Below are 26,338 nucleotides of genomic sequence, written 5' to 3'. Positions count from 1 at the left end.
AGTCAGTTTGAAATTTAGCATCAATTGCAATTAAAATTTCGTTCAGTTGTTTACATACTGTTACTATTTTCACCAACTCTTAGAACGTTGATAATAATAATAATTGGATAATTTGTAGAGCGCCGTTTTTGTGAAAAATCACCTCAAGGGCGCTGTACAATTTATTTCCTAGGATCTACATTTGTTATTTAGAAAAGATACCAAAACATACTTACCTTGCAAGTCACTTCCGACAAACACACTTATATTAAAAAGTTTATGCTTATAAAAGATAGAACTGCACGCAGAGGACACTATATCAAAAAACACTGGTCGTCGCATGATCTTAAGTCTGCTATAGTTTTTATTTTAATTTAAATGTATTTTAACTATCTTAAAAGCCTACAAATTGTTAGTTGTTCATTTTTATTTATTTATTTTTATTTATTATTTTTATTTATTATTTTTATTTATTATTTTTATTTATTTTATTTATTTATTTTATTTTTAGTATTTTTTACATTTTGTTAATTTAAATTGCTTTTTTTTTTAATAATGAATATTGCTTTTTTTTCTTTCGGAAATTGTACACCACCCGTCACGAGCAGTTTAATCACATTATATAAAGTCTTATAGATTGATTATTATTGCCATTCTATTTTATGAGGCGAATAACTCTCGGTAAAAAAGCCCCACTTCATCCACATTCATACGTACTTTTTTTATAATTTCGCCTTCATCACCAGAATCAATTATGATTTATTTTTGGAGTATTATGCCGTGTTAATATGATTCACATTATCGTGCCATGTCTTCCATCAACTTATGCGTCATAAATTCTCTTGACCACACTCCTTTCTTCGTCCAATCGCTGTACGTGTCCAAACCAAATAAGGTTAAATTTCTTTACGCTTATACTGGCCTTGCGTTCTTTTCATACTTTGTTTTACCGCATACAAGAAATAACTCTGAAATTTCAAACTTTTTCCCTAGATCGGCAGTTTTGTTTTCAGAATATTTAATTTTAACAAAATCCTTTGACTATCACTTCAATGTTCATAGTTAAATGCCCTCGGTAAATGTAAATAATTGAGGCAAACAGTGCAGTGCCTCACTAATGGCCTCGGTTATCTTTGCTGTCGATAGTTAAATAAAGCAATCAGTCAATTATTTGTGTAATTGGTCATTGTTAGCACTAACCGCTAGCCTTCCGTTGGGGTATACGTGATTATATTTTTAGCGATAGGTTAAGTTCAAGACTACGATTTATACAAATACGCTGTTTCCTGCGTTTTATGGTAACGTCTTAATATTTATGAAACCAAATCATAATTATTGCCGAATGAATTACCCAGTCTTTCTTTCTCGTTTTGATGTATTCAGGGTGAAAATTGTATAAATAATTATTTTGTTAATGTACTCTTTGATACTTTAAAGTTCGCTAAAATGGTTGAAAATTATACTTTCTTTAGATTGTTCTGTTTTTTGTTGTTGTTGTAATTACTCATATTACATTGAAAGTTGATCTTAGGCCCTTATTTGGGGTAATTATTGGCTGAAAGGATAACTGCTATTATCAAGGAAATTTGAAACCTGTTTTGTGTTGCTTCTATAATGGTTTGCGGTAAGGAAGCGAGCTCAGTACAAAGAAAGAGTCCAATTTTTTAGTCCTCCTAACTTACCTTGTAATTATGATTTAAGACACTTTTCATTTATTAATTCTGTTGCTTGCTTCTAAGGTTCAATGTCGGTTTATCAAATTGAATGTGAATTCTGAAGATAACCCAATTTTGAGTCGAAATCGCAAAATTATATCGAAAAACTGACTGCCCCCCGATAGAATTTATGCTTGCGATGCAAAATACGCCTAATTGAATGATGTAATTTATTTAACAATCTGACTCCATACCACACTTGTGGTTTTGTTTGATACCAAGCTTGTGGTATAGATTATTATAAAACTAGCTTACACGTACCCGGCGTTACTGGGGGTTATCCTTAGGAGATAGACATATACCATCAAGGACTTTTCTGTAGGCCTGTTCAAGATATACAATTCAGTAGAACATTATTGTGATGTATATCATAAGTTTTAGCTAATTTAATAAGCGCCCAAAAATATTGTTTTGTGACTTGATTACAAAACATCGTCTTTTCTCTATAAATGTAATATGCACGTATGATATATACAAGGTGTCCGGAAACTCGTAGTACAAGCGGGAAACTGGTGAATCTACATCACATTTGGAGTCGATTTTGTAGTACATATATATTTTTTTTATTTGAGCTTTCGTTATCGAGTAAATCGAGTTTGAAGTTGTATTTTTTTTTTTTTTTTTTTTAATCAAATTCTTATAAATTATTACTGAAAATCAAAGTACCCAACTAATTAAAACTGTTTGAAAGTAAAACAAATGAAGAAACTCGGATTTGAAGCATTATTTTGAAATCACCCTTCATTTAACCCGGTGTAATCATAAAATATTTCTGCTCTGCAGGGTTAAAACATCTGTTATTCAACCCTAAACACCAGAAAAAACTTTAACCCTAAAATAGCCGAAAAATATATTTTTTTGGTTTTTTTTTTTTTTGAAAATGCTAAAATCAAAAAACTTTATGTTTTTTTGGGTTCCCCATGTGGTGTAGATTCTCCAGTTTCCCGCTTGTACTACGAGTTTCCGGACACCGTGTATATATAAACCTACCGGAAGAAATTAATGGTAGTGATTACCCTATCAAAATTCGTTACATAGTTTAAAAGAACTAAGCGCACAAACAGACAGACGCGGATAGCGACTTTGTGTTATACCATTTAGAGATACATAATATCGGGAGATTAAATTGTTAACCGCGATGAAGAGTTTCGTTTGCCAGATTGGATTGATTGTTAATTCGAATAAGTAGTAATTATTTCGGTCAGTCCTCTGTAATTATTATTGGGTGGACTCGTTACATATACCACTAGTTAAATTGGCCGAAATAAAGTTTCCATGGTATTTCGTACGTGATTTTGAGCAGACCAAGGCCGTCAGTATTAGACCCAAAGTTATCTGAAATTGCTCGGGTGAAACGGACGTAACCGTACTTTACGCGGAGTTGAGAATGCCGTGGATGCTGCTAACGTAAATTCTATATGTAAATCCGCATTTGGAACATAAACGTCAATAATAGATGATGGACAGTGTTTAGGCAAATTAAGAGCAGCACTCGCTTCGTTATATATTTATTTTCGTATTTTTGTTATTTCTGTTATTTCTGTTCAAATTTCTGAAAAAGAATTCCCACTCTTGTGAAATAGATATATGTATGCTTTTACGAGGTTGTGCCTAAGGACGGGTTGTTTCGGAGAATTTGAACAATTCATCAAATTTCAACGTTCATTTTCAAGTTCTGTGAAAGATTTTTTCGAGTTGTGTTTTTATTTCAGTTTTCTCAAGCAACTAGCCTACAATGATATAGTAACAGAACTTGAATAGGACTTTCACAGAATCCGAAAATGAACGTTGAAATTTGATGATTTGTTCAAATTTTCCGAAACAACCCGTCCTAAGTGTTCTAGAATAACGTACGATTCGCTAAAAACAAAGGGAATATTAAGTTACATCAGAAACAGTGAGATTCTTTTCTAATCTGGCCTATAGAGAGTTTTCATGTTGACTCCCCTCTTTTTCATAGATCCTTGTACCTGCGTTTAGAATCATACCTGTCTTATCTCTCGAGTTTAATTTTGCCTACCAAACAAAACTTCCCAAAAGAACTAACAAATGGAAAATAACCTTAATAATAATACGTAATTACATTCTAACACCCCCCCCCCCCTCCCCACTTCCATTACGTTGGGAATTTTTGTATTCGAACCCGTCGCTTAACTATGGGGGTGGATGACGTCATTTCGTCCTTTTGTATGTTGGGAGGGTGGCAGCGCTGAAAGGGGTTGGACCATGATTCATAATCTCCGAATACTAGAGTTTATTTTTTGGTAACCCCGCCCAAGGGGATATTGCATAAAATTACGATATATTCAAAAGCAGATTAAGAAGTCCGACGAATATTGTTGCCTTGTTCATGGTTATTCATCATTTTGTGGTGGTTACGTTGTCTATTTTCTGTTAGTTGATCCAAATTCGTTCAAATAAATAAGCGCAATAATTTGTAGTCGATAATCGAAGAATGTTTGGAAACAGCGATCCGAGACAACAGCATTGTTCTATTTTACAGAACAAAAAATTCGATCGTCTTTTTATGTTGACAAATTTTCGTCGTGTTTTTTGGAAATTCGAAATAAAGTTTCGAACACTGCTATTTCGTGTTTGCCATTCCCTCACTAGTCCAGTTAATAACATCAGACAAGCTTGTAGTTTTCATCGCTAGGGTAACTTTGAGTCAACCCAGCAGCCTTCAAACGGGTCATCCGATTCTGCCATTCTATTACTTCCAAGCCACAGAACTTTCGATGACTAGGTTCTCTGTGACAAAGCAAATTGAAGGTGCATTCACGTTCGAGCACATAAAGCCTAATCAGGGTTGTCACACACGGGGAAAATGGGAATTTTCAGCGTACTATTTATTTTGAAACGATTACCCTTTTCCCCAACAAATCCCACCCAAACTGCAAGTCAAGCGATTTGGTATACTCCCTGACATTTTCTATAGCCTTTTCATGTTTTCGGTGACACCGCCTTTGCTCATTGAACTTGCTTCCTCGGGTTGCTTGCTTGCTTACTTACTTGAGTTGCTCAACGCTGACACGTTATCATTTGCGAAATATAAACACAAAACACGTCAATCTACCTGTTTAACCACCGATTATAATTCGAGAGTTCTCGGGTAATGCGAGGCGAAGCTGAACAAATGTACATATTACTTTAAAAAAACAATCGTATGAATATGAATGATTTGAAGATTATTGACACCACTAAAAGAAGCCATCTAATAAATAAAATAATAAAAATTTTATTAATGACAGCACAGGCCTTTTAATCTATGTATTTTTTTTATATAATTAAAATGAATACTCTCCCCGTTGTTTGATAGTCTTTACTTTAAAATAAACCATCATTAAAACGTGATCCTCGGTAAAAATAGTAATGTCATGTTGTATAAATAATAACTTCATAATTAACTTTTGACAATCGCGAACCGTAAATCTTTTGAGCTCTTTCTTATTTTCATATAATAATTGTAAGCTTCAATCTGAAAGTCTTTTTAAAATGATATTTTACCAACGAATAATGTCATTCGGTTTTTTTTTCCTGAGAAAGAGTCCCAACTGCCCGGAGTGAAAAAGGATTAGTCAAATGGCTATCCAGATGTTAAGAGGTTGAATAAAGCGGTGAGTGGAAGAGATACGGTTAGGAGTTTTTGCCATTTAGATTTATAGAAACAGTTGAGGTTTCGGACAACCTGTCCGGGGATAAAGTGCGGGGGTGATTCTACATGATTTTAGAAGTAAAAAAGATAAATCAATTTAAAAAATCCAATGTTTTAAGGTAGTTTATAAGAAAAACAGTTGAATTGTTTGTATGAGAAAATAAATATTCTTCTAAGGAAAAATAAAAATTAGAATTTCGAAAAAAGTTCTTACCTCCCGAAGTTGGCGCACCCTGTTTTTGCAGTTTTCATATTTTCAGGCTGAAGATAATTATGGCTACCATGATAAATTCTCAGTTTTCATCGGTTAGTTATTTTCTTTCTTTAAAGGGGAGCCTTTGTAACGCATTAGCTAATAAGGATATCCAACTTTCACATAGTTGTAAATTCACCGGCGCGCCTCTGTTTGTCTGTCTGTCGCGGTCCCGTTAATTATCGTGAATAGTTAATTACCTGACCATGGAAAATACTTGGCCAGAAGTAAAACTTTTCGATTAGACTACTGTGACAAGAATCTACAATAACTATTTCTGAGATATAGCATTATTCAAATACTATTTCTACTGTCATTAAAGGTCAAATGCTATTAGATCACGAATTCCTCATTATACTTCCCAAAATAGGAACATATATCATAGTTCCACTGGCTACGGTAAAAAAGATTTGATTATAACTCAGTAAAAACGACTTGTTATATAACAGTCAAAAGCCCTTCGATATCGGCAGATTCAAGTAGTTACTGCAAAATACACGGTACTCGTTTTTTCTGCACTGAGAAATCTTACTGAAATTTTGTTAATTTATTAAAAATCTGGGCAAATTATTAGTTTTCCTGTTAAAAACGGGACTGGAGGCATATAAAGAATGATTGAAAAGTTTCATAACAAACTATCAGTAAAGCATGAAGATATTATGAGGAAATCGGAACACGTGTTCTTACAAATAATAATATTTTCGCATCTCGTCCATTATATTTATTCGGACAAGGCCACCTGCGTTAACACGTGTCATATTTTTAACGGTATCTTTGTAAAGAAAGCCTTTCTCATGTTTTCTCCGTCTATGAATGAAATCACTGCAGATGTGTATCCATCCACTGCTTGTAGCTGTCGAGGTCGCCTGCTACAAGCAGTCCGTTTATTTCCAGGATTGAGAGGACTAGCTTCCCTTCAACTCTTTTTATTCCCCTCTGAATGTGGTTCAATGTCACGTACTTGCTCTAGTTAACGTCGGGCATTCATTGGAACACCTTTATAATTTTCTATTGACAATATTGTGACAAGTGCTCGACACAGTGATGTATGAACTCCCACTACAGCGACATTCTTGAATATTTACCGCCCATGTTCGCAGGTACTATGCAAGTCGTCCTAATGAAAGTGATAAGCATTGTACGGCGAATTTTTGATACTATGCCAACTTCCGACTCGGGCGAAATATCGGCAAGAGGAATTGTTATGAATTTTTAGCATTTTTGGCAACCAAGCCAGATTAAAAATAGGGTCGGTGACCTATTGTTTGTACCTTTAGCGAGTCATTAACATTGGCAATAGTTATAGATCTAGTAATAATAATAGTGAGTGTTGCCGTAGAGTAAATATGAAGATCGTGCAACGTAACAGAATTATAATTAAATAACTTTAAAATTACGCTTCACACGCAGTATTTACATAAAGTAAAACAATTTGCGAAGAAAAATTAATATTTTTAGTAAGGTTCTGTCGTTTTCATTCGTTATATAAATAAGGTCGTGGTTACAGCCTGTAGTTATTCAGGTATTTGATCGAGTTAACCCTATTTTTAACATAGTTAAATCCAAATCGAAAAAATAATTGTTTTTAATGTTAGTTAGTGGAATGTGTATCATTATTTCCTCGAAACATCTCACCTGTGGTAATGTTATTACTACAGTATAATACTTCTGATACAGAATGCAAGTAGCATTAAACCTCACAATAACGTGTCTGAACTATCGTTAGTTGTTCCGCTATTTAAAATAAATTGTTTATCTCTTATTAATTAATACAATGTATTTCCGTGTTTTCATATAAAATAATGAAACGGTATACATCATTGCGAAGTCAAGAAAACATCTTGCGCATTGCGGGGATATCTCCCCGGTTATGGGCAAGTGTGAGAAGTAAACAGTAGGGATTTTCTTGGAATATATTCACGTTTATTACCAAACACTTCAACCCTTGTGGATATAGCGCTACGGTCATGCAGAATCGCTCTTGAATAATTCACGACGAGGATTGATTTCCTAAGTGCTTTATTTTGTAGATGTGCACAAATTTCGCCCGTTCATTGATTTCATACTTTAAAGATAGTGACAGTGATAATGAAATATATATATATTTCGTCTCTGCGTTAGCATTCATCTGTCTTATATCCTTTTACGCGACTTTATTGTAAGCATGGCTAATCTCATATACACGATTAATGGCCACGGCAACGCGTGTTCAAATATAGATACTAAAGTTCCGAAGTGAAGAATCGCGAGAACTTACATTTACCGAAACTCTTCAAATCAACTAATACCCAATCTCGCACTATTTTACTAGAAGTTACCATCAAACTTTCTACAGTGTGTGCTTAGACAGAAGATAGCATAAAAATAACTCGCAATTTGAGGTTCAGTATTATCAGCGGGTCTGTGCAAATATTTGAAGGGAACAATGGCAATGCCCTACCCGTAATTGGAAACACGCCCTTGTCCAATATCCCCGCCAGACATGTGGATATTTAGTTCCGACGTCTGCTGCCTCCGTCCATAGTAACACACACCCCCTCCCTCTCCAACCCCAACCCAACTATAACGGAATAAAAACCGTACTGCTCTTACTGGGCGTTGAGCTGGTCCATCCCAAATATTCTGTAAAATCTATCCCAAAGATAGGACCTTCCAGTATCATAAATGTGCCTCCCACCTTTCTCCATCTTCTTCTCGTGTAGTCTCTCTCTTACCGCATCTTGGCAATCTTCAGGGTGCAGCCACTCATGCCACTGACAATCGTTTAAAAGCCATGAAGTAGGGGTATCTTCCACCTGGGTTATCAGTTGATAACCCTTGGGTCTTTTATTTGTCGCTATTCACGATACATTTATAGAACAATACCTCACAATAGTCCCAACTGCTCCCGTCTGGAGCCAGTGAGACTATGGCATCCCCAATTGGGGGATGTTGTGAGGCTGAAGGTAAGTGGGGAAGGGAAAGAGGAAGGTGGGGAAGTACCTGGCTATTCAGATCTAGTCACTAAACACGGCTAAAGCCATTTGGAGCAACGTTTCAATTCTGAATGGTAGTCTTACACCAGGGCGATACTGGTAGTATCTTCCACTCTGGAACGTGCCGCAAATATACTATATATTATTTTAATTAATTAATTGTGAAATAACACAAATCAATCAAATAAAATTTATTTGCGCACGCCGGGTTCGAACCCGCGACCTTCGGAATGGCAGTCCAATGCGTTACCACTGGACTATGCCGGCCGCCAGTTGACCATCTGTCCAGGTTATTTTGAGAATGCATCTGAAATATACATATTTTAATGATTCATGCGGTATGGGATATTACCAGTTACCATGATACGGCCTAGACATTGATAACCCGTCACCTCGGTTTTACAGCAGTTGTAAATAAGATCCGCTTTTGATACTATGGGTCCACGAAACGGCAAACTTAATATTCAATGTAACGTATCCTTGTCAATTATTTCACCATCTCTCCATACCTGGTCAATACCCTCGCTGGCTGCGTCTGCTTTTCGTTTACGCGAAAATTTCCCAGATGAAAATAATAAAAAAGAACAGCTTTCATAAATGGAAACTTCACCAGCGCTGCTTTCGGTACGTAGCTTTCATGTGCCACATAAACATTTTAGATTAATATTTTAAAATTTACGTTTAGAATTAGGTCCTCGACATACAATATGTTGTACGCGCTATGCCAGATTTTATTTATTTATTAACGCCCTTTTTAGGGGCTTTTACATATGAATATTAAGAAATATACATTATTTACTGTACATAACTGAATTGCTTCATTAACAACATGTTATATTTGTTTAAAGGTACATTGAAGATGTCCACTGATTCGGTATAATCGTTTCCCTCCATTAGTATTCTAGGTAAAGAGGAATTGGTAATTGTTCACAGAATTTCTGCAGACTTCTAGTATTGCGTTGTGGAATCCGGAAGCTTATCGCTCGCAATACCGGACTATCAACTAAATCATTTATAATTTTATATAAAAATACCAATTCAGTGAAAATTCTTCTGTCTGACAATTTGAACATATTCATATAATTTTACAGAGTGTTGTAGTTCAACATAATCGCTGGAATACCCTTTTTTAATTTATAAAACTTTTGTATTATTTCAACAGCTTGTACATGTATATTATAATGTGGGTTCCAGGCAGGAGAAACGTACTCAAGTTGAGTACAATTTTTATATCAGAGAATCGTACCAGGTAAGGTAAGTATAAAAATTGTTTTAGACTCGGAACGATTGTTCTACGCACTTTTCAGAAGATGTTTGAAGGAATTGGGAGGGGGTAAGCGTATCGCGTGCCCGATTGTAATCATCAGAAAAACAATTTTTATCGTTTTGGTTGCTACGAAAAGTTCCTTATCAGATTAACATTATCTTAGATTCTCGTGGAGTATCTTATTGATTGTGAGACTTAAACGGTTCTACCGGTACTCGAGATACAGAAAGTCATCAGGTGACACCTATATCATTTTTAAATAGATGCTAATAATATATAGCGCGTGTTGCTTTTACCTCCGACAGGTGACATGGTTTCAAAAAACATTTTTTAATTTTTTTTTACACCTATAACAGGTGACATCTGTATAATATAGTTATATAAAAACTTACACGGATTCGAATGCAACGTTGTGTCAAAATTTCAAAAGCAATCTGTGAAGAATTTTAGAAGATTCAAGATTTTGAATAAATGAACATTAGTATTTTTATTTATCTAGATTATGTATAACACAACGTCAATGCAAAGTAACGCCCCCTCCCTGCTAATTATAATAAAACTGTAATTTATCCATGTTGTGTAACAAATAATAATAATCGCGTTACTCATGCTTGCGCAGTCAATTCTCTCTTTTCAGATACTAAGCCCGTGAATGAAAATAATAAATGCCCGTCTTTTATTTCTTATCGCGGGATACGTTTAATAATTTCCAACTTGCTCTAGTTAGGCCGGGAAACTCATTCAAAGCAGCCTCCTAACTTGTATGGGATTTTACAAAATAATCTGTACTTTTATTTGCAATTTATTCTTATTTATTAAAACATCTTAAAATCTTTGAGTTAATTTTAAAATATATTTTTTTTTGAGGTTATCTTAGAAGTTAGGCTGATTTGAATGTTGTGATCTAGGAGGTTTTGCCTTAACGCGCCTGAAAACTGCATCAGCGCATTTGTGTTCGACACCATCTCACATAAATTACTACAACAAAAACTCAAAAATATCGGCATAACCGGTCCACCACTAAAATGGTTCATCAACTACATTGAAAATAGACAACAAATAGTAAAAATCAATAAACACGAAAGTGACAAGGTAGGTAACAGGTATGGAGTACCGCAAGGCAGCGTCTTGGGTCCCATACTTTTTCTCATCTACATAAATAGTCTAACTGAGATAACCCTTGGAAAAATAGAGTACAAAGTAATCAGTTACGCAGATGACACTGTAATTTTATTCAAAGCACAATCATGGGAAAAGGTCTACAGACACACAGAAGCAGGGATGACTGAAATAAATAAATGGCTAATGAATAATCTTCTTACACTCAACATTTCTAAAACAAAATACTTGACTTTTAGTAAAACAAAAGCTGGTCAGCCAGATAGTCGCCCACAATTACATCTTCACCCCTGCACCAATACTTCCACAAATAACACACGCTGTACTTGTGACAAAATAGATTATGCGGATAATATCAAATATCTCGGCTTAACTGTTGACCATAATCTAAAAAGGGATCTCCAAATTAACCTAATAACAAAAAAATCCGGAAACTATCATACATCTTCAAAACAATACGAAATATTATGTCATTAAATCAGCTAAAAAATATATACTTTGCACTTTGTCACAAGTATTCTAATGTATGGTATTTCAGTATGGGGAGTAGCAGCAGACACTCATCTCAAATCCCTTAAAATTAACCATAAATCAATAATTCGAATTATGTTCAGAAAGCCTTATCAACATCCGACAGAACAGCTAATGATTGAAAATAACTTATTAGACATTGATAAACTATTCATAAAGAAGATCATCTACAAAAACTGCATAAAAAAATTACCACATCACATAACTCACTCGCAAAACACGAGAGCAATTACACAAACAATTACAAGTACCGTATATCAAATCAAATTTCGCTAAAAGACATGAATCTTACCTGGCTCCTCACATATTCAACATGTTCCTAACCCAAACTAAATCTTACGTCTTACCAAATAATTTGAATTGGGTGTTCAAAAGATTTGTAAACTGGTTGATGATAAAACAAAGAACAGATATTAGAAATATTCTAAACATCTAATGCATTTTACAAACCATACTGCACACAAATTCTAACAAAATTTTACAATTTATTATAATACGAAATACTCATTTCATGTTTTTATACATAATTCTTCAACACATATAGTACTACACTTATTTTTCTATTTTTATATTACTCATTTTTTTACTTCTATTTTTTCTTATTATTTTTAAATATTTTTTACTAAACATTTAGTTTATATATAAATTGTTAATTACCAGCCTCAGAACAGACTATGTCTAGTGAGGAGGGTAATGAAAAAAAAAACATCTGTACAGAACCAACCTTAATAAACGCCCGGGTTGCCGGCACTGAAACTGAACTGAATTTGAAGACCTTCGCTATTTGGCTAATGCAGATTATTCCGGCCACTTATATAACTAATCTAATACGTCGATAAGGATTTGATAGACTGCTCACTATTGATTGTTAAAAGCAGAAAAATGTATGTTCTAGCAGCAAGAATCTCGGACGATGAGCTCCTACGTCGTGCAATTTTCACAACTCCGTACCGGATTTTCTAGTTCCATTTTCAATTCGCTATTTATATTTGAAATACCGATGTTGAAAATCGAAGCCTTGTAGTAACTACACAAACTTCGTCTTTTTTTTTCTTTTCATTATTTCTTCCATGCTGACCTGACGATAAATAATCAATAATGTAAATAACCTTTGAACATTATGCACTAAGTTAAATAATATATCAATCGATTCGCACATTCTACCAATATGACGCATTTTTATGGTTAACCTATCAATTCTAATAGGGTCTGAAGTTTCTCGGATACCGTATCTATTTCATGTTTAAAGGTCCCGTCGATAATAATTCAAAGAAACACAAATTTTATCCGAATCTACGCAAATCAGTAAAATTATTGCTTGAATTAAACCTTCGGTCCTCAAAGTATAATCGCCCGATTGGTAAATTTCTCGTTACTTTTCCATTATTGTTAACCTGAGATTTGCTTCTGCGGGTGTAACCAAGCGGCATCGGGTAATAATTTAATATTAGACTGTACTGAAATGATATTACGTTCGCATTAGGTAGGTACTTGAAATTCAAATGTATTTTCGCAGAGAATATGGGAACTGTAGGAACTAAATTATAAATTTTAGATTATAAATAAAGAACACTGAATGTGAGAAATTTGGTAAATATTCACAAAATTTTAATACGATAATAAACATTTCACATACAACAGTAGTTATCGTCATCCAGCTTTTACCGAATTTCATCTGGTTTTTGTTCAATTTTTCGTCTTATCTTGTTCAGAAAACACTAACGTGATATTGCGAAACTCCATAGCGCATAGGAAATGGCGTTGGAAGGTTCAAATTTACCTGAAAAGCTGAGCAAATAAAATATTAGTCCCTATTTGCTTATCGTTTGAGAGTTATCGATGCTTCGTATAATCAGATGACCGCTTTGTTGGGGGATATAAGAACCAAAGTTAGTTATAAAGTCTGTATTATTATTTGTTTTCAATTACTAAGCGTTTGTTTACACTCATATCGTGTGACAGTGTCATACTGGTCCGTGTCCTATCAATTCCCGATGAATTCGAGGCGGCAGTCGTACCGTTTGTTAATCGATGTTTTGTCACCACCGCGCACCGCCCGGTCCACCAGGGGCAGGGGCACGGGCAATGGGTAGCGGAGGTAGCGGTTCGACTCCCCACGCCCACCGTCACTGTCCTTCCCGCGTGCCGATCGTCCTGTAATAATTTACACTCGGCGCTATAAATTCAAACGGCTTGGTTATTTTGCCAGCTTTGGAAGGTAATAATTAATAATTAATGATATCTCGGGACCGATGATAATTTATTATGCCCAAGGGATGTTATTATATGTTCAGATTTCAAATGAATTGCACTTTGATTAGGTGTCCATTTCGTATTTACAAAGGAATTTCGTTCAATGGCACTGGTGCCCGTAATTTTTTTATCCTGAACATTCGCCCTCTTCTAATCTTAGAAATCTTTGTTTATGACCATATTTTCAAAACAATTCTATCGACTCTCGATTAATTACAGTGATTTTTAATCGATAACATTATCTCAATCATATACAAATACCATAGTCGATCTACTAGAGACAATATGTGCCCTATTTCATGTGGTCGATCCAAACTTCTTCGGCCTTTGTCATGTTTGTAAATATGATAAGCATAGTACATCACAAGGGAAATTATTAAACATTTATAAAGTGTGCTGTGTACAAAGTGCGTGGGTTTCCATTAGACTAGTGAGCTCTTATAGTTATAGATTACCTTTCGGGGCTGTGCAAAGATGCCATCAATAAACATTTATTCACCTAAATAAACTAATATAATATGTTTAACCGTAGCTGTTTGATCAGGGTAACGCTTATCGGTGGTATCTTGCTTTGTCGTGTGTCCAAAAATACATTTTTCCTTGCTAAAAATGCCGGGATAGTTATCTTATCAAGTATAATATATTTGCTCCGATATTTATATCCAGCGATTAGACTCTTGTATTATACGCGTGGTTGTTATTCGTAATCTGTGGCACAGGACACAGCAAACAAATTCGGTTATATTCGATTTTTCGTCCAAGCCTCGGCTTGAAAATTTAATGAAATTATAAAAATTGTGTAAAATAAATCATTATTTTTTAATAACAATATTCCCAGGATGCTAATAAATATGCTGACAATATTTGAAACACTCTTACTAACATCATTATAAGTGAAAATTTTGTGTATGTTAACATTTAATTAGCTATCACTACTCCCGCGTGGCGGAACCCAACGTATTTGTCAATTCAGCTACCACTACCCAGTGAAGGGTTGTTTTAACGCCTATAAATCGAAATTGTATTACACTTTATAGCTTAAATCTTCGATTGCATTATAAATTTCACTAAATATACTTTTACTTGAATTTGGTCGTTATGTTGAAAGGCTTATTATCTATCATGTGCGTATATTTGAAATTTGATTATAAAGAAAATTGCTCAAAGTTTAATATCGAACGGTGAGTTACTAATTGAACAGTAAAACTAAGTTTACAGCCATCTTAATATGAAAAGGCATTATCATGAAAACGTTTTTCATGACTCAATAAACAAACCAGCTAGAAGCGCCTTCACGCTCTAGATATGCAAAATACGTTCTTAATTCCATTTACATAGATTACACTATTCCTCGTGCACCAAATGCGCGCTTTCCTACCTCTCTTTATCGGTTATCGCGAGGTTATATACTATTATATTATGCCAGTACAGTACCTATATGTATAAGATATTAGCGTAGTTAGTTTTTATGCGGTACAGTTTGTGTCACCGCTGTCAAGGTGTTCCTTATCACAATCTGCGTGAATGTAGGCTACGAGTAGGTACTCGCACAGCTTGCCTGCCTATTGTGTCCGCCCTTATCCGCATGGGTAATTTGGCTACGAAAAGTAAGCCACCCGGACACACCACTTACCCAGTCCTCCAGTGGTTACACCCGTGCTGTAACACCCGTACGCATGACTTGTGCTGCGTATAAACAGGATAAAAAACGGCGAGCCGAACCACGAATTATGGGATTGGAACCAAGCAACCGCAAGCGACGTTTCGCGCAATTGCGGTTGCTTCGTTCTTTTCCCGTAATTCGTGACTCGCGGTTTTTCCTCCTGTTTATACGCGGCCTTACAGGTAATTCTACCCCAAACACCGAACAGCCAATCCCTAAAAGCGTGACCTATACCGATTTGAAAGAAAAATGATGTCGTCGATTTACATAAGACATTGGACGTGGGCAGGCCCGTAATCGTTTAAGGCAGTTCAGAACCTGTCTAGGTCAGCGGTTCGTAATATTTTTGGAGCTGTGATCCCTAAGTAATAACATACTTTTTCAGCGATCCCAAAATAAAATAAAAATGTAAACTTTTCAGGGTACGCGCAAGTTGGTTTAGGTAGACGTCAAGGTAACAGCTGATTCCGGCTGTTTTTCATAAACTATTGTACCAAAATAGTATAAAAGGGAACAGGAAAACATAAAAGAGCGATTAATTTTAACATTTTATTAAATATATTAAATTAGGTACAATTGGTGTCAACCTTCTCCGCCAAATAATAATATTTGGATGATTTGTATAGCGCTATTTATGTGCAAAATCACCTCTACTTATTGACAAATATCTTTTGGCGACCCCCTTATTATGATTTGGGTCACGACCTCAGAGTTTACTTTGGGTACACGGACACGCCCACAACGCCGTACTTCTACCGGCTTACATCTTCAGTGTACCTGAATAAGCCGGTCGTTAACCCCGCCAATTTGCGTGAAAAATGTTACGCCATAATGACAAAAACAATTACCTTCGTTTTCTTGATAGGAAAATTGGTTTGCCTCCCCAAAATGCCTCGCTTCATGAACCCATTTTCCACAAAGACTTATAATAATATAATAAATGAAATTCATTCGGTCGCAAATTAGCTGTCTTATTTAACGACTCTCTTTTTTGATAGAAACTTGTGCTTATACAATAAATTATTATGAAACTGCCGCGTTTAAAAATAATCATCTCTTCAGAATGATAATTATTTGAGCAATAAATCAACTTTTGTTTGTTCTAATGACATTATTAGCTCAGCGCGTACCGTACAGCGTAGTAAAATGCGTAAATAATTTTAGCCACGTCTGCACACGATGTTACAATAGAATATCGTCATCGAAGTATCGGAGCAGTCAATAATACGTCTGACTACTTAGCGTCTTGGCATATCACGGGACACGGCAACACGTGAGGTTACTGTAGCGATTTATGCCCGAATCGGTCAAGTTGTAACATATAATGCTATGGGTGCGTGATGAAGAGATTCATTGTATAAAATTAATGATGGGTCTTTCGATTGTGACATTAATTGGCAAATTACCGAATACAATTATCTAGTCATCCACGCACACGCAAAACTCAAGTAGGTAGGTAGTGATGAGAACTGATAAGGATGATTAAAAAATAGAATACTTTAAATATCAACAGACGCTAATTTATTAAAACAATAATTAAAATGATTAATCAAATAAAATAAACATGAGACTCTATCAAACAACTTATCTCAGAGCGTGACAAGAATGTACGTGAAAATAACGCCATCTTGATAAAATTTTGACTAACGAACATGTAACATTAATGAATTTAAAAACACTTAAATCTTGTAAAGAATGTCTGAGCGGGCGCCAGCGAGTTATAAAATAACTACGCAAGAAGTTAAAATGAGTAATCCCTATTTAAATTATAAGTTCATTGTTAAAAGATATAAGTGAAAAAGACCTTTCGTAGTTCGCACAGTAGACCCTCATTGTTCCAGCGCTGTACGAACACACCGTAATCCCACGAGTCCAGCAAGCAACTGAGGTCGATGAAGTGCGCTCTGCACCAATAGCTTGAAACAGTAGAGCCAATCGTAGAATGTTGACCAATGTTAATTCTAATCGGGTAGGAACTGCCCGTCCAGAAGTACGCACTGCTACATTACCCCCCTTCCAAAGGAAAAAAAATTTCGGCACGATAATTTTTTTTTTGAATTTCTCCTCATGCCTCCAAATCCAAGTCCAATAAGTGGTAAGGAGTCACAAAATTCAGATAATGCCTTAGAAGAAGAGTCCAGCACGTTCTGTAGAAGTCCGTGATGTGCTCGCTGAGCAAGGATTGAAGCGCCAACACCCAGGAAGTAGAAGGAAGAATTCTCGCTGATGGAATATCTGAAAGACCCTCTTCTGACATCAGTGAAAAAGATTGAACTTGCTTGGCGAAGATAATGAGCCCCGATAATTGTATCATCATTCTCCAATGTTGACAACAAATGCAATCTTGAGAAGCTGCACCCTCTTTCTGATAGCAGTGAACGGCCAGGTAGAATCCTATTAAACTCTTCCCGTAGAAGAATGTTGCTTCCCTGAAGGCTCGAACTTGTACAAAATTGCTTCCTCGAAGAATTGATAAAAGTTTGTAAATCTTGAAATTTTGTATTATCTTGAGTTATCTTGACGTGAAGAACCGAAGAGTGATGAAGGCGACTGACTTCCTTGAGGCAAGTGAAAAGAAAGGTATGCTATGCTTGACAAAATGGATTACTGAGCAAGGAATTTAACAACTACTGAAGTGAAAACAAAAACTTGAATAGAATAACAAATGAAAAGATAAACTGTAGTAAAGACTAACAAAATTTAATAAAAAATTTTATAAAACGAGTCTAGCTAAAAGAGAAAGCTGAGCGCCCAACAAAAGTTAAATTTGAAGCTAAAAAACACTATAAAATGAAAATAATAGCGTCTAAATCCACATTGATGTTACTGCCCTCTGCGAGCAGAGATGAAAAATTATAAAGTTATCCCAGAAACAAACCCAAATTCATAATAAGATAAAAGTGACCGGCTCAACCAGAACCATATTTGATGACCCAATATTGATAAAAATACAGCTAAGTCCAAATGAAATTGATGCGACTTATCTTGAGCTCAGAGAGAAGCCACAGCAATTGCATGTGAAAACGCATAGTATTTGTTAAAAGAAAATGTAAAAAAAAAAAAAAAAAAAATAATAAATTACTCATTTACATTCTTAATAATATGAAAAAATATCATTTTAATCATAATTCAAGCCAAGGACATTAAGAGCAAATAAAAGTAAAAAACTTCATGAAAGGATGCAATTTTTAAATGTTAAAAAAAAATAAGATTCTGTAAATCTCAAATAACCTGAGCGAGTGAAAACTCACTAAATATCAAATAAATATTAAATAAATAAATAAATTATTATGACATAAAATTTTAAAAAATGTTTGAAAAGTGTATTAAACAATGACTAAATCAAAGAAAACACCATGCCAATGGTTTCCTAAAACCAGAGAAAAATAGAATGTTATGAGCATCTGAGGCTATCGCGGAAAACTGCATGAAGTATTTTCTAAATTAATGAATTAAAATAGTCAACCAACACCAAGGCAAACTAAAGTACTAAGGAACAACATATAAAGAACAACCATGCACACAATTAAAATGACACGAGGACCAAACTCGGTACAGAACTGTTAAACCGAAATACAGCTTCGTATATGCCATAATTGAAATACAGTATGTCCCTCTAGAAAGGACAAACCGTACCTCAAAACAAAGTCGCCATCGCGTACTTAATTCATTAAAGAACAATTATTATCATCTCACCAAGTAAAATCAGCTATTAAAAGATCCCTCGAACAGAAAAATAGCACAAAACAGTGGCCAACTGAGATTGTGAATTCCACTGCCCTAGGATAACGCATAAAATAATACACTGGATTCAAATCGTGAGATCACAAAATGTTCAAAACAATATGATTGCACTTAAATCCAAAAAAAAAATGTGGATTCAATGCGTGAGATTAAAAAAACCGTCAATCCCCCGCGTTGAATCGGAATGGACAAATTACTCCCCAAAACACATACTACACTTGTACACAAAGACAAAACAAAACTTATACAAAAATCCACTCAATGTGAAGACACAAAAATACTAGTCATGTCCTCACAATGAGAGAACACAAGAAAAATTGCAAACCTGAGGGCAAGGCAAGCAATAACCTAAAATATAACAAGAGAAAAGGGATTAATTCTCAAATAAAAGTATAACGATTACAACATAAGAAAAATAGTTCATCAATTAACCCACCCCAAGGTCAGTTAGCTTCTTCTAACTTGATTATATCCTTAACATGAAAAGTTCCCACGGGTTTCCCTGTCATATCCGCTAATTGATAAGCAACCGGCGATATCTTGCAAATAATTTTACTACGTATAAATTTGGGGGCTAATTTTGCTGAAAAGTATCTACTAGCGTCTGACAAAGCAAATGACCTTCTCCAGACAATGTCCCCAACCTCATATTGAACGTCCCTACGACGCAGATTATATTGAACCTTATTACGTTCGTATGATTGTCTTAAGGACGTGCGAACTTGGGAGAAAATGTCATTTAATTCATGTAAATCAGATGCCCATGAATCGCGTTTAGAGAAACTAATGTCTTCCGCGTTAAAGTCTACACCTTTGTAGTCATTTCCCGAAATTACAATCTCTCTACCAAAATTAAGGAAGAACGGAGTATAGCCTGTGACTTCATGAACAGCCGTGTTTATGGCCAGTTCAATTTCAGGTAGATGGCACGCCCAGGATCTGTGATCAGATCCCACAAAAGAACCCAGGGCTGCTACCAACACCTTGTTTACACGCTCAACAGGGTTATTCTGCGGGTGATATCTGCAATTATAAAACAAGTGACGGATATGAAATTTATTGGCCAGCGCTTTCATGTCACGCGATATATATTGTGGGCCATTATCCAAAACAATCGTATCTGGAACACCGAATTTATAAAAGATATCATTTTCCAAAATTTCCGCAATAACACTACCCGTTGCTTTCCTAAGTGGAAAAAGTCTAGTATACTTGGTAAAGAAATCAGAAACCACTAAAAGGTAAGTATAACCCTTTTTGTAAGAATTAGGGTAAGGACCTAATAGATCTGTCGCAATCATTTGCCACGGCCTTTGCACCAGTTTCGGGTCACCCATCAAACCAGGAGGCAGTAAGTTAGAACTTTTATAACCTAAACAAGTATGACATTTACTTACAAAAGACTTCACATCAGCTGCCATTTTTGGCCAGTAATATTTAAGTTTAATCCTATTTAACGTTTTTAAGATGCCAAAATGTGCACAAGAAGGCGGAACGTGATTTTGAACGATGACGTTTTTCCTACACTCTTTTGGGAGAACTTCCTTCCAGTCATAAGACCTGTGTAGAGCCTCCATGCTCTGAATGTGTTTGAAGATGACACCATTGCAAACTTTAAACGCTGGAAATTTTTCCGGATTAGCCAAAATTTTATCTTTCAAACTTAAGTACCAACGGTCGGAAGTGGAAAAGGACTGATTAATCAAGTCAACATGTAAAGGGTCACGAGACAGTGCGTCCGGAACAATGTTGTCTTTACCGCTCCTATGAATTATTTCAAAATTGAACTGCTGTAGTCTAACCGCCCACCGCGCTAATCTACCCGACGGAGACTTTAAGTTTGTAAGCCATTTTAGACTATAGTGATCAGTGATCACCTTGACAGGAATAGGCGAACCTTCAATATAACCCCTAAATTTCTCTAGTGCAAAGATCATAGCATTTAACTCCTTCTCGGTTGTGGAGTGATTTTTCTCCTGTGCAGATAGTGATCTGGAAATAAAGGAAATAGGGTGTTCTATACCATTAACGTCAGATTGAGAAAGGACCGCCCCCAAACCGGTGTTCGATGCATCGCAACTAATTGTAAAGGGTTTACTAAAGTCGGGACAAGCAAGAACAGGAGCCTTGACCAGAATATTCTTTAATTTAGTAAAGGCAGCATCAGCCTGTTCATTCCATACAAATTTTTTACCAGCAAACTCCTTTTTGGTTAAATTATGCAAAGGTGCTGCAATTAAGGAAAAATTTAAAATGAACCTTTTGTACCAAGAAAGTATACCGATAAACCTACGCAAGCTCTTTTGCGACGTTGGAATGGGGAAGTCAACGATTGCTTTTACTTTTCCCGGGTCAGTTCTCAACCCATCCTTATCAATCACGAAACCTAGGTATTTAAGGGAGTCACGACAAAAGACTGACTTCTCTACGTTAATAGTCAAACCCGCGGCTTGTAACTTTTGTTTAACCCGTCTTAAAAGATCAATGTGTTTTTCAAAGGTAGAGCTAATGATAATTATGTCATCTAGATAACAAAAGACCTTCCCATCGAACTCCGGACCCAAAACCTTGTCCATTAGCCTCATCATCCGAGAACTTGCACCATGAAGACCAAAAGGCATTGTTACAAAGTGGAATAGGCCTCGTTTCGGGATAGTAAATGCGGTTTTCTCTTTAGAATCTTCCTCTAACGGGATTTGAAAAAAAGCATCGTTAAGGTCTAAAGTTGATAGATAACGTGCTCCTCCGAGACTATTTAAGATATCAGATATCAACGGTAGACTATAAGCGTCCCGCCGCGAGACCGCGTTGAGTTTTCTACTATCCAAGCAAAGTCTAAAAGAACCATTTTTCTTAGGCACTAAAACAATAGGATTATTCCACGAGCTATTGCTGGGTTCTACTACTCCCAGATTTAATAGTCTGTCAAGTTCTCTGTGAGCTTCCGGCAATAAATGAGGAGATATCGGATAAACACGTTGCTTAATAGGTTGACAATCACCCGTGTCAATGACATGTTTTTCAAGAGACGTTCTACCCAAACGATTACTAGAAAAGGCTTTAAATTCCAGTATAACGTTATTTAAGATTGATTGTTGAGATGAATCTAAGTTCTCAAAGCTATCCAGTCCTCTTACCTCAGACACGCAACTGTTGTCAGAGTCATTAGTCATTAATTTAGTTAACTTGGGACAAATGTTAAAAACTTTCCAAAAGTCGCAACCGAGGATGATGTTAGATTTTATATCTGGCATAACCACAAAATTAAAAATTTTCTTAACGTTACCAAGAACTACCGGAACCGCAATTTTGTGAACGCACTCCACAGTATGACCCGTAGCAGAAGTGAGTGAAAATTTTTTCTTAAGAACAGAAAGATTTAACCCTAGATTTAAAAATTGACGATGAAAATTATTACCAATAATTGAGATATGCGAACCAGAGTCAAGAAGGCCAGAAAAGTTGGAACCCAGAACCTGGAAAATGATGTGTGGACGGCCATCCCTTTTAGCCGCACTCACCACCTTCGAAGTCCAAAGGTTCTTGAAGAAAGTTCTGGTTTCCGACAGCACAGCAAGCCGATGCCTGGCGGTGATGTCAGCGAACGGTGTCGACTTGCCGCCCGCAGACAGGACCCCCAGGACATCTAGTTTTTTGCCTGCCGGCAGTTGCATGAAGGCGCCTTCACCCCAGGACGGCCACAGCGGAAACATCTCACCTCCCTAGAACTCATAAATGACGGGCTACGTTTACTGAACTCAAAAGATTGACGATGATTCCTGAAATTGGGATTATTCTGAGACATTCTGTTATTCCCTCTGCTAAATGAATTATTAGAGGAGGAATGAGGAACATTATTATAATTAACAGTATTTGCATTTGGCGGGGAAGGTCTGGAATCAGACCGACTGTCTGCAAGTTCAATCATTTTTCCCAATTTTTTCAGACAATTAATGTCCGAGATGACAGAGAGCGATAATTTTTGAATGTATCTCGGTAACATATTACATTGCAATATTTCCAGAATTTCGTCATCTGGTAATTTCGACGACAATTGATTGTTTAAAGTCGAGACACGTGTTATGAATGAACCCAGGTTCTCTTTTTGTTGCTGGTACGTGGCTCTGATCTGAGCAACTAAACGTCTTTCATGGTCCAGTAGCTCGAATTCTTCCTTTAGAGCAATTACAATGTCCGACCATGACTTAAAAGAAGAACGGTTGACTCTAAACCAGTCTAAAGCATGACCTGTGAAAAGTTCCACCGCAGATGAAAAAAGAGAAGCTGTACTTACGTTCCGAGATATCGACAAATCGTTGACCCGTTCAATGAAATTATGTACGTTCCCCGTACCGTCGAAGGTTAAGTTCCATTTGTGAACCGGAACTGTGTTAGACGCGACCGCCGAATTTGCCGAAGAAGTGCCATCCTCTGGTTTTGACATGATTAACGCACGACTTCTTGTTACAATGGTCGAATCCGTCATACCTAACTAACAGGGTAGGTAGAAAAAAATCATTAGAACATGCAAGCAACAATACAACAACCACAATCACCGCAAAACAAAAAAAATAAAATAAGTGTGACGTCAGCGTACTAACGAACACTATAATAAGACGAAAACGTCATGAGTTGTGCCAGATTGCAAAGCTGCGTAATATGAAAAATTAATAAAATCTCAGTGACACGATGTATTCCGAACAACACCCGAACATCTACCATGCAAAACGAAAGGTCTTTTTCAAGGGATTATACAAGAAAATTATGAAAAAAAAAAATCAGACATCCAATACAAGATTAAAACAATGAAAGAAAAATACTGCATTTATTAATTAGTCAAACTTAGGTTCACCCACAAGGGCTGCCATTTGTAACATATAATGCTATGGGTGCGTGATGAAGAGATTCATTGTATAAAATTAATGATGGGTCTTTCGATTGTGACATTAATTGGCAAATTACCGAATACAATTATCTAGTCATCCACGCACACGCAAAACTCAAGTAGGTAGGTAGTGATGAGAACTGATAAGGATGATTAAAAAATAGAATACTTTAAATATCAACAGACGCTAATTTATTAAAACAATAATTAAAATGATTAATCAAATAAAATAAACATGAGACTCTATCAAACAACTTATCTCAGAGCGTGACAAGAATGTACGTGAAAATAACGCCATCTTGATAAAATTTTGACTAACGAACATGTAACATTAATGAATTTAAAAACACTTAAATCTTGTAAAGAATGTCTGAGCGGGCGCCAGCGAGTTATAAAATAACTACGCAAGAAGTTAAAATGAGTAATCCCTATTTAAATTATAAGTTCATTGTTAAAAGATATAAGTGAAAAAGACCTTTCGTAGTTCGCACAGTAGACCCTCATTGTTCCAGCGCTGTACGAACACACCGTAATCCCACGAGTCCAGCAAGCAACTGAGGTCGATGAAGTGCGCTCTGCACCAATAGCTTGAAACAGTAGAGCCAATCGTAGAATGTTGACCAATGTTAATTCTAATCGGGTAGGAACTGCCCGTCCAGAAGTACGCACTGCTACAAAGTATAGTGGCAAAACATGTTATTTGAAACTATTCTCCTTTAATAATGAATACTACCCGTTTTCGCTCACGATTATAATCATATTAAGTACATAATATGGTAATAAAAATATAGAATTAACAGTAGTATTATTTTGTTAAGGTTACATATATATATATATATATGTATGTACAGCGCCCTTGAGGTGATTTTGCACAAAACGGCGCTATAAAAATCATCCAAATATTATTATTATATTAGTACCACTTGTTTCCATGATAACTCAACACAATGATAATTCATCATACTTTAAAAATAAGTCATTGAAAGCGATGAAACAACTAACCTAGTTTTTGTTTGATCACTTAATGGGTGTGTTGATTTGTCACTTTGATGAGTTATCCGGTCACCGTCACACTGATACAGAAGTTGCATATAAGGCTGTGCATATTTCATGCCGCAAGAGATAACCGTTCAATAATGTTGCTGCGTTGTGTTGAGTTTACTTTTTAAAATACTCTCCTCGAGGATCGAATCATCACGTTCGAATTGGCGTTACTAATTTTTGTGCAAATTTAACGATGCGAGATTTCTGCTGTACAAGATATTTTTTGATACGGAATTAACCATTTTGTCTTTCTACTTTCGAGCACAAATCAACTTGTCCCTTAGTGTTATTTCAGAGTTTCTTCCGTAGTTTCCGCATAATGCCTCTTCTTAAAATTGCTTTGATGTTCACAGATTAGATATTGAATTATGATAACTGCTAGATCGATTACTATTACATTAACATGATGACCATATTATATTATTACGGCGGCATTATCCGTTGTTGCCAGACGCCAGCGGGCGTAATGAAATAACCTCTGATCGGTGGTTTACGATTTACGCAATAACATCGTGCGACTGTTCAATAATTTACGATCGTCACCTCGAACACGAGAACTCGATAATTCATTTCCTCCAGCGAAGAATAAATTGACCTGTTTACGAAAATTTGGCAAATTTTGGTTGATGCCAATCAAATATGTCTATAATTTAGAAAGTAATTAGCTAGGCCTGCTTTATGATAATTAAAACTTCCCTGTTAGTGATTAGATTATGTTGTCGTATCTGAAGAATTTTCGCATTAATCTTGTCTCCGATGCCAGACGGTTTTCTCGGCATGATCGCACGATTGTGAGAAAATGTTCGTTTCTTAAAAACTAGATAATGAAGAAGCTGATTAGTCTATCTGAGGTTGGCTATCAAGGTAATCTTCACCCTTTGACTGCAGCCCAGAGTACCGATTCTTCAATCCAGGCCGCTCGCAATCGCCGTCGAAAGTACATACATTGGTCGAAATTCTTATTCTTGGGTCTCGTCGACGGTACACACTTACATGTGCCAAAAGTCAAGTCATTCCCCTCGAACAACGATTGAGTTGAACCACTCGCTGGTTCGAGTGTAATGACTTTGTCGAGAATCGAGGCCCAGGCCTGCATTCATACAAGTCACGTAGGTCGCGAAGCCAAGAGATGTGGCGTCTACGATCTCCATCAATCTTTCCATCTATTGGCAATATTGGGTCATCTTTCCGTCGATTAGCAATATTGGGTTATCCTTGCGTTTATCGCTTCTCTTCGTGTGACTAAGATATTGTA

General features: G+C 36.0%; 1 protein-coding gene and 1 long non-coding RNA gene across 2 annotated transcripts in view; one reads left to right on the top strand and one right to left on the bottom strand.

Annotated features, from left to right (window-relative positions):
- 14-3-3epsilon (tyrosine 3-monooxygenase/tryptophan 5-monooxygenase activation protein epsilon) overlaps nt 1-26,338 on the top strand; it is a 63,470-nt gene that overhangs the window by 3,390 nt on the left and 33,742 nt on the right. The window lies entirely within an intron of this gene.
- Nucleotides 16,909-24,709, bottom strand: LOC149412801 (uncharacterized). Its single transcript, XR_016304241.1, has 2 exons — nt 23,449-24,709; nt 16,909-22,876 (listed from the first exon to the last, which is right to left on the bottom strand). It is a non-coding gene; the product is annotated as an uncharacterized LOC149412801 (long non-coding RNA).

This window comes from Hesperophylax consimilis, chromosome 22, assembly GCF_061612785.1.
Source record: "Hesperophylax consimilis isolate HC1 chromosome 22, BYU_Hcon_1.0, whole genome shotgun sequence".
Taxonomy (NCBI): Eukaryota; Metazoa; Arthropoda; class Insecta; order Trichoptera; family Limnephilidae; genus Hesperophylax; species Hesperophylax consimilis.
The sequence above is the reverse complement of the archived record's forward strand: the minus strand, read 5'-3'. Positions and strand labels throughout refer to the sequence as shown.